This window comes from Crocodylus porosus, unplaced genomic scaffold, assembly GCF_001723895.1.
Source record: "Crocodylus porosus isolate Cpor-Errol unplaced genomic scaffold, CroPor_comp1, whole genome shotgun sequence".
Taxonomy (NCBI): Eukaryota; Metazoa; Chordata; order Crocodylia; family Crocodylidae; genus Crocodylus; species Crocodylus porosus.
Window position 1 is genome coordinate 5,387,902 of NW_017728935.1, and position 10,197 is coordinate 5,398,098.

At 44.5% G+C, this 10,197-nt stretch overlaps 1 long non-coding RNA gene across 1 annotated transcript; it reads left to right on the forward strand.

Annotated features, from left to right (window-relative positions):
- The first annotated feature begins 2,549 nt into the window (after positions 1-2,549).
- Positions 2,550-9,270, forward strand: LOC109317842. The gene is made up of 3 exons (XR_002103130.1): positions 2,550-3,166; positions 7,451-7,503; positions 8,092-9,270. It is a non-coding gene; the product is annotated as an uncharacterized LOC109317842 (long non-coding RNA).
- The last annotated feature ends 927 nt before the right edge of the window (positions 9,271-10,197 follow it).

Below are 10,197 nucleotides of genomic sequence, written 5' to 3' on the forward strand. Positions count from 1 at the left end.
AAAGCTGAGAAGTGCCACGTTCACAGAGGAAGGGCTGAAGCAAGTTGCTGAGGACTGAGCAGGCAAGATTCCAGGAGTTTCTGAGGTTCCCGGCTGAAATCCTACTTTGTTCTACTTTTCGGCTGGCTGCAAGAGAACCATATCTTTCTCTCTAAGGGAAGCGCTAAGAGGATTTATCCACTACCATTAGCTACCTAAAACATACCAAGTGTCCATCAGTGGCTGAAGCTCTGAGACCAGGGTGCTGCACTTCAGTTTTGTACAAAAGACATTTTATTTCTCATTGCATATCTGTTGCACTGACGTAGGCTTTTTCTGCATATCCTCATGTTTTAGCAATGCACATCCTGAAAGGCCAGGTCATCCGAATACAAGACGTTGCAGGTGTCTGTTGCTAAATGAATCCTTTCTTTGTACATAAAGCATTGTAACAAGCCAAAAAGAAACAACAACAACAACCCTGGACAGCAATGGCTGGGGGGCCCCAGGCCCTAGTAGGTGAGTCCACTGCAATAATTACAAACATAATTTCCTCCCTATTGGAAACTATTTGTACTTTTGAATCCGAACTTAGATTCCTAACAAAGAGCCAAGTTCTTTGTTGAAGGAAGGAAGGAATATGGAGTTCTTAGAAACGGGAGGCAGATGCACAGCATCAAGTTTTATATAAGAGAAAATAAAATTCAAGTGAGCAATATACAGACAGACAAAGTAACTTTTGTGCAGAAATTCAACCCTAATTTGAAGGTAGATTAGACACTTCATTAGCACATAACCCTCTGTAGGGCCTCTGCATAGGAAATCATCAATTTTGAGATTTCATACGTATGAATGCTGGACAGTATTCTGCCCGGCTCCGACACCGGAACCCGACAATTTCAGAGGATTCTCAAATATATAACGTTACTTATTATTAATTATAGTCCGATAATGTTACTCATAAATTGCATGTACATTTGTACACATAAAATTGATTTATTTCTTTTTTTCCAGAGACGGCATCTGCAGGTAACATCATCAACTGAGTCAGGTAGCACAGAACCCCTGGATGGGGGCAGAGCACCTTCCAGTCACTGCTTCTCATTGCCAGCTTGCTCCCTGTGTGCTCGGTGTTCTTGGCCCCGCTCGCTCCTTGTTGTTTGCTGTGACTCACGAATCACATGGCAGTGAGAAACTGATCATTTTAAAAAAGCATAAAAAATACTGAACGTCGACAGCACACTTTTCAGCTTCTACTGCAGCAGACCCTGAATCTGCTTTGGGGTTATGATGAATGTATTTAGCATCTGTTACCAAATCCCCACTATGCAGATGCAAATGTTATTTTTGTGTTTACTGTTATAAGCACATCCAATGCCTGTCCTGGAACTAATCAGTTGGAACCAGACATGTGCATACTATCGCTTAATGAGTATCTGGTCCTTACAGGGATTTTTGGCATTTCTATAACCACCACTCCCACTCAGCTAAAGGAAGGGAAACTAGAAAAATAAGCATCATACCTCCGAAATGAACTTCACCATGTGCCTCAGATTTACATCGCACAAGGAATGCACGAGCTCTGTAACAGCACATGAATGTGGTAAAAAGTGCTCGGATTCCTGTGCTTCACACCACAAGCGCTTCCCAAGACGGGTGGAATCTCTTGCTAGTTCTGTATTTGACTTTTTTCCCTTTCCTGTTTCCAGGCATCAGGAACTCTGCTCTTAACTGACCTCTTCTCTAATAGTATGCTGTTAGTTTTGACTTTCTTAATGTGACTGCAGCATCATATTCAAAACGTGCTCCTTTTGTCAGCGCAAGCAAATGAGCAGTTAGAGACCAGTATACTGGAGTAGATTTGGTGCCCTGGAAAAGCCCAAGTGGTCCTGCTGTGTAGCCTCTGACAAGTGAACAGACAAACTAGAGAGAATCCAATTATACTGTCATCATTGTCTGCCAGGACATAACTTCTGTAAATGATTAACAGAGCACAGCACTGGAGAAAGAGTGAAAACCATATGAAAGGGCAGGGGTCATGTAGATTGTCTGGCAAGAAAGAGGAAATGCTAACACTGTTTTGTCACTTTAAGCCCACCGTCACATACAGGAACATGAAGTGTTGGTAAGAACTACGAACTCAGCTGTCCGGAGGACTGGATGCCAGTGGAGTCGATGCTCTCGCAGAGCACTGGGGCGCAGCAGGCATTGGGAGTTGTGCTGTCAGCTTCAAAAAAGGACACCTGGGCAAAATCTGCCAGGATGAGTGGCTTTGGCCACATGCTCACCGCCCGCTACGCTCAAGACCACTGTGCACATCAGGCTGTTAGTCTGTCTGCAAAACCCCAGGCAGGGCACGGTGTTTATTTCACAGTCTGAATTCACTAGCAGGTGTTTGGGTAATACTGTACAGCATTCTCCTTTGATCAGGTAATAAAGCTAAATGATCTGGATCAGTGGTTCTCAACCTATTTGCCATAGTGGGCCACACTTGCAGCTCTCAACGTGTTACGTGGGAGGCACCCACCTAATTTACTTCCTGTGTGTCCGTTTAACAGGATGTGACAGGGGCCGCAGCAGTGCGCTGATTAGGCTGCATGTGGCCCGAGGGTTGAGAACCACTGATCTGGATGTTTTATTACCATGTCAGTGCTGAAAAGGGCAGTACGGGTTTTCAAATACTTGAAAGATCTGCTGACTTAGCATGAACTTTGTGCTATATACGTAATTGTGTCTCTCAACAAAAAAGGACATTTCAACGGACACCTTTACAACTGTGACAAGTCCATTTTGTATGTAAAATGCAGTGATGTGTATATTTTTAAATAAGAAGCACTGCGGTGTTTTCCTTTCCACTTGTTTCTGATGGGCATTGTGCTGCCAGCTGGACTTCTGTTAAAATGGCAGCGTGCTGATTGATGTCTTCTCTGTGACTGGACTGCCTGTTGTTCAGAATGTTAGCAAAATGTTTTGGGGGCTTTTTCTCGGGTTTTGGACATGGGTATGTAGAAGACTTACTGCTACAGAAGCACGTGATGAGACGAGAGCCAAGCTACATTTTTTTAAAACATGAAATTGAAACAAAATCCAGGACATCTGGCTTCCCGAATAGCACAGATCGTAGAAGTATCTTCAGCACACGTAATCAAAACAGTCAATTTGTTAGCACCTGGAGGCTGAATTGGAGGTAAGCAATAGCTGCATGCATTTCTCAAGGGCAAGCCATGCCTATCTAATCTGATTTCCTTCTGTGAGGTGGGGACACATTTTGTGGATTTTGTGGGCAGAACAGCGATGAAAGGAGAACAGCAGAAAAAACACACTGGACTTCAGAATACCAAGACTTTACCAAATTCAGAGAACTGGTAGGCAAAATCTTTGGAAGCCAAATCCAAGGAGAAAAGGAACCCAGGAGAATTGGTTCTTCCTTGAAAGAGAGGGAATGTTACAGACACAGGGGCATACTATCCGGAAGCAAAGACCAGCTAAGCTAAAACATAAGGTTCTCTATGACTTGAAATGTAAAAGGAATCTTACGAAAAGGTGCAAACTGGGCCATGCTACTAAAAATGACTATATAATTAACATAAGACCACGTAAGGACAAAACAAAAACAAACAATGCACAATTTGAGAAATCTAGCAAGGGGCACAAAAGTCCACTAAAGCATTCTGTAATTTTATTAGCAGAGGAAGACCAGGGAAGAGGGTTGATCCCTCTTGAATCTGCAGAGAAAACCTGTGTGCCTAATGCCTTTTATTTCTGTCTTCTCAAAAAAGAAGCAGTTGTCAGATGATTAATCTTATTGCCACCAAGGACCAGGGACCAGGTACTCGGTTTAGAGTAGAAGAAGAACAAAACAAAGTGGAGACAGCTGGTGTTTCACATCAGGAGGGCTGGAAGATATTCATCCTGAAGTACTCAGAAAATTGACCAAAGTAATTGCAGTGCCATTGGCCATTATCTCTGAAAAGTCATGGAGAATGAGTTAGGTCCCAGAAGACAAGTGGGCAGATATAAGAGGTAGTGCTCGCCTTTAGAAAAATGGGGAAGGGAGCTCCTGGGGAGCTACAGATTAGTCCAACTTGGATTCCTGGGAAGATGCTGGGACACATCATTAAATAATCTATTTTTAAACCCCTAGAGCAGTGGTTTTCACCCTCTTTGGACTTGAGGCACTCCTCATTGGACTCCAGACACCCCTCCATAACTTTTGTGAATTGAATTGAGGTGGCACCCAATTCTGAAAACTTTATTGAAAAATTTATATGGTGCTTACTGTCTTGCAGAGCGGCTGGGCAGTTTGGTTGGGGGAGCGTCCAAGCCAGGACAAGCCCAACCCTTGCATTTACCCGTTTAGTTCATGTTAACTCTCCTCATACCTTGGGACACCTTTCAAAGGATCTGGCAGCAGCCCAGGGTGCCCCAACACCCTGGCTGAGAATCAACCACCCTAAAGGATAACAAGATATAATTTACAGACTATATGGGATGGCCAATTAAATTTTATTTTCATTAACAACTTACAGACTAACTTCAGTTAGTGTACAAAGTGCTAGTCTATCCTGCTTTCTATTTGTCAAGACCAAGTCATGCCTGCCAAACCTGATTTCCTTCCCTGATGATGGGGAGAAGCAGTACATGTGACATACCTAAATGTTGGTACGGTTCTTGATGCTGAGGAAATAGGTCACAATGATATTACTATAATATGAGTGCATAATTGGCTGGGTCATTGTGCTCAAGGAGTAATCATTAATAACTCACAGTCAGACTGGGGAGAGGTGTCAAGTACAATGCCCGGGGTTCTGTTCAGCATCGGTCCGATTCTGTTATTCACGATCAACATAGAGGCCAGAACTAAGAACATTCCCAGACGTAAAGTGATTTTCAGCATGTGAGCGAGTTCAAACGCAGACCCTGATTTCCAGGAGTTGTTGCTGGTGGTGGTGATACAAGACATAAGCACTAGTGTGGGCACTGAAGAGTGCCCGATCCTTAATCCGCTCGCCACACAGAGGACTCCGTCCTGTCCCCACTGTAAATAATGAGAACAAGGTCTACTTCCTACGAAACAGAACCGATTAGCTTTTTGCACCATTCTGTCTAAAAAGATGAGAAGTTCAGATAAATTCTGTCCACATATTCCTCAGCCCCATCCTGTGCCTTTCTGCTGGCCAGTGTCAAGTCCTCGTTCCACCTTCCCACTCCACCTCCCTTCGGTCACCTCCGCAACCCTGCAGAAGTCGAATACCAAAAAACGTAGAGACTCCTATTAAGTGCTTTGTGACAGCAAAGCAGCGAGGCTTAATAAGACACCCTGCCTTTTTACACATGAACTCACTAAGAAAGCATTTGGTTAAAACAATCCATTTTCAAGGGGATTCTCAGTCTCAGATATTTTCGGAAGTATTTTAGAGTATTTTAAATACCAGGCATGTTAGAAAACACTGATTACATCCATAGGACATTACTTGTCAATGCAGCAAAAATTAATTTTACTCGGGAAGTAGAAAACTCTGCAGCTCATGGCAGGAAACATTAGTTGCAGGGAGAAGCTTTGCGGACGCTTTCTTTTCATGTAAAGTTGAGGTTTTATTGCCCCAGCATCAGTATACCTATATATCATGATTCTCACTGCAACTCTGTCCCCTTGTGCACACTTGGGGCTTTTCATCATGTGATTAGTCCCTCCCCTCCTAGTTAGGGGAGAAGCTGGAATAAATGAACACAGTTCAGTAATAAACTACAAGTTAACTTTAATGAGCTACCCACTGGTAACAGAAAGAAACAGAAATAAGCTCACTGTAACATCCCCATTCCCCCCCACACCTAGTACTAACTCAAAGATTAATTTCAAGAAAAGTTTGGGGCAAAATCCATGCCACTTTCACAGCTTTGATTCAGTGTGCACACGTTGGCAACTGCACAAAAGGTAACTCCAGTACATACATGCAAATACATAAAATCAGTGGTTCTCAACCTTTTTAGACTCAAGGCACCCCTCAGAAAATACCAGTTCCTAGTTTTCACTTATGTTTAAGTACAGAAAAAGACTGGAGCAATTCTTCCATTGCAAAGAACTGAGAAAGATCACAAAAGGTCAGAATCCCTTTAACACTATGGATTTCTATTTGAAAATGCTGGGTTTATCTTGTGCATCATGTTTGCAAACCTGAGGGTGCTAACATCATGTGACACCCCGCAACACCCCTGAAAGGGTCTTGGGGCAGTGTCCAGGATGTTGCGGTACCCTGGTAGAGAACCGCCGACATAAACGTACGCACAGCCAGGATCTGGGCACATGAACTAGAGTTAGTGCGTATGCAAAACTACACGTGTCTTTAACCCCAGGCGTTTTGAAAAGTTGGTCAGATACTTTCATTTAGAAATTCTCCATCCCAGGGGCGTTAGGGATCCAGCCCAAAAAATGTTAAGCAACATAATTAGAACCATCCTAGAACAATATAAAAACAAGTTAAATATTAAAAAGGCAAAACAATGTGGCTTTATTCCATCAGACGATGTGCAGAGGAGGTCTTAAACAGGGACTGAGAATAACTACAGCTGAAAGCACTCCTGATAAAAATAGTTACAGATGCTGCTTTACAACTGAGGAAGGAAAATCCAAATCAATGCTTAGGTTCAGGGCTGTTACAGCAAAGATCAGCCACGTACTGATATGAAATGCTACATGGGAGCTCCTAACAGGCAGGTGGTCTTGAGCTGCAGGATCCCCAAAGGGGGGCGGTTATGGCAAATGGTTGGAACTCGGAGCCAAATCCCTGGTAGCTTTATCTCACGTGAAATTATATGGGTTAGATCAGAAAGGGGATTAGTCCAGTTCCTGGAAATAGGCCATTAAATGATGAAGATAACTTGGCAAACATTTCCCTTTAGTGACTGCTTTAAAAACAAAACCTGAACCTCATTTTCCCTTCTACAGTGTTTTCCAGGCAGGTCTATCATTTTCATTCTTGCTGACTGACCTAGCTTGCCAGTCTCTCTGCAGGCACTAGTTAACTGCTTTGAGGATATTCTCTGAACTGCCACACACAGTTAAACAAGGGAACATTCACAAGAATAACATTCAACATAGTGGACCAAATTCAGTAGTTCCACTGAAGAAAACAGCATTATACCAGGGATGAGTTTGGTCCCAAATTTTCAACATACTGCATCATTCACTAGCAAATACTGAAAGCTGAACTTTGACAGCATGCACTTTTAAGTAAAAATAGGATTTATTACTACTAGATTCTCCCCAAGTGCCTGCTTCTAGCTTCTTACTGGTATGTTTCCCATCGCAATGCTACATGTTTTTGCAGCTGGCAATTGATACTGCCAGCCAGCCTGTATGTTCAGTAATTTTAATGTATTCCCATCAGAAAGTTATTTTTACTGTTCATTTGAGTATCTTCTTAAAGCTTCTTGCATAGAGGTTCATATTTTAATTTGCATTTTCCCATAGGATAAGGACAACAAGGCGAGAAAGAAATAGAAATGTAGCTCATCTGCTTGAGGGTGAGTTTCATGAAACACCAACCCAAGAAGTATATGTAAATCAAATGCAAAACAAAGCTGCACTTGTTCTTCTTCGAGTTTCAGATGGTTTTATTGGAAGTCATTATTTCATAGAGAGGCAATGTAACAGGACAGGACATGCTTATGGAATTATTTTCATACTTAATTCTATATTTGTGTCCTAAACATTGAATGAACTGTACTGAGTTATCATTCCTGGTTGCCCCTACTTTGTTCGTTCTTCTTAATTCCTTCAAAATATTCTCCCTTTATGCAGAAGTTAGTTTGCCAACAGGGAGCGTGGTTCTTTGCGACAGAGCAAATGTAGACCCCACTGCAGGTACATGTGCACCTCATCCATGCAAGGCAGGATTTGTCTGGACTAGCACTGTCTACTGGCCATACAATGGCCTCAGATCTACCCCCTGATCCCATACGAGGGCAGAAAGGGCAGGACAGCTCTAGCCACTCCCCAGTTCCTAAGCCGGTGTTGCTGAGGACTATAAACTGTGTCATGGGATTCACACTGGCTCCATCTCCGAAGACAGATCTACTGCAGGGTAACCAGGTAATTTTTTCTGCTGACAGAGAGCATCAGCACAGACCCCAACATTGATGACCGACTATTTGTGTTCTCGCTGGGCGGCGGAAGCGTGTGATCTCAGCCACCCTCGTCAAACAGGGCCAGGTGCTGCTCCACTGCACTCGGCCTCTAACCTGGCTGCTGTGCTAAACGTGAAACCATTAACAGCAATGCCTGAGTGACCCCGTGTAGCCACCTTGCACGTTACAAACTGCCACGCTGCTGAAGCATGCAGAAGAGGCAGCCTTCGCTTCGGTAAAGTGGGCACCGATACTGGGAGGGAGACGCTCTACATGTGACCGACAGCAGGTGGAAGTGCGCTGTGGCACTCACTCGGAAGATTTTTAACTGGGGGGAGGGGAGGTGCCTACGAGGCTGCCCTACTTAGATCAACGAGCTTGGCTCCCGAAACATGCAGCGTTTCAAGTTTCTTCTCCCAACTCTGCGTGCGCCTTTGAAAACGTAACCAATTAGTTCAGGTGGAATCCCGAGACCGTGTTAGGGAACCGGGCCATTTGTTTCGTCATTGCCTCCTCCCTGTGAATGGTAGTTCGGCCCTAAAATCCTGAACCTTGTGCTGAGGTCCACTGTGCCTTCAGAAAGACCACTTGGATGTGCTGCTAAGGTGATGTATTGAGTGCTCTGACAGCTCAGAGCAAGGTTCCCCATGCTTTAAGATGGTGGCACTGAGGTCTCACACAAGATGTTGCGTCTTGTGAAGAACGCGCTAAAAGAATTTTGAGAGCGCAGGACGTGAAGAAATTGGAGTGTGAGGCAGACTTGTTACTTAGACGGGAGAGGTCATGTGATAGCACCGTTTTGTAAAAGATTCATTCAGTCATTTGTGTAGAAGACTGATAAAACTCAACTCCGAAGCAGCTGCATATAGCTAAGAGACATCAAGGTCATCCTCTGTGCAGTTAGGGCTCTGCAGCTCTGCCTGCATCGATGAATAATTTTCATTTGTCTCCTGAAGAATTGTAAGTGTCTGGGTTTGATGGACATCGGAGAAGCCTGGCTGCATGTATACTTAGCATGTTACACTTGTTGAGGAAATGTGCTTTTGAAGTCTGGATTGACTGATGCTTCCCTAATGCCAGTTTGTGAAGCCATTTTCAGTGTGGACCAGGGTTAAGCTGGGACTATCTGATCATGCAACAGAAATACTATAGATCACTTGCATTTAAAACCTGATGTAGGTCAAATCTCAGGAAAAAAACTCCTTACTGTAAGAATCCTGGGATAGTGGTGTAACCCGTATGGTACCCCCTCTACAATTGAAGGGATCAAAGCAGGTGCACAAGCGCTGTGGGAGGTATAGGGACTCTCCTCGCCTATAGAGCAGAGCCAGACCACCAATGGGGACTTAACCATATACCTTTTAATACTGGGAACATAACAGGCATAAATCAGAGAGTATAGTGGACACTAGAGTGCCCCAAGGGGGCAGGAATCAACAACGGTTAGACACTTACAATCATTGTCAAAAAACAGGGTTAACAAAATATAAAAATATAAAGCAGAACAAACAATATGGGCTGGTGAAATATAAAAAGGCACAAAATGCAAAATGACAAGGAAATATAGGGCCTCGATACCTGGAGGGGGAAACACAGTCACCCCTTTCCACTGCAAGATTTGCTTCTTGTTATCTCACTCACCCCAGGTCATCTCAGTTGGGACTTGAACCCAGATCTCCCACATGGCAGGCAGAAAAAGCTGCCCCACAGCCACCACTCCACCAGCCTCTGAGAGGCCTTGACCTTCCTGGAGCCCAGCCTCACATCAAGCTGCCTGGCCTCTGATCGGAGGAGCAGCAAGCGGAGCTGGGAACCTCTCATGTCACTGCTCAGATCCTTGCTGGAGCTGCGGAGCCTCTCCTGCTGGGTGCAGCCTCTCCCAGGGGATCCTGGAGCCCAGCGGGGGCCTCTCCTGCCGGCCGCACGCCACGCTGCCGAGGGTACCGCTGCTGCCTACAGGTCCTGCTCTTTCAGGCTCTTCCGGGGCACTGCTCCTACCCTGCTAGCTCAGCTCTGTGAAGCCCCTTCCTTGTTGTCCCTCGCTGGTGTCTCCCAAGTGAGGCCACACTGCCCTTTTTATCCCCCTTCAGG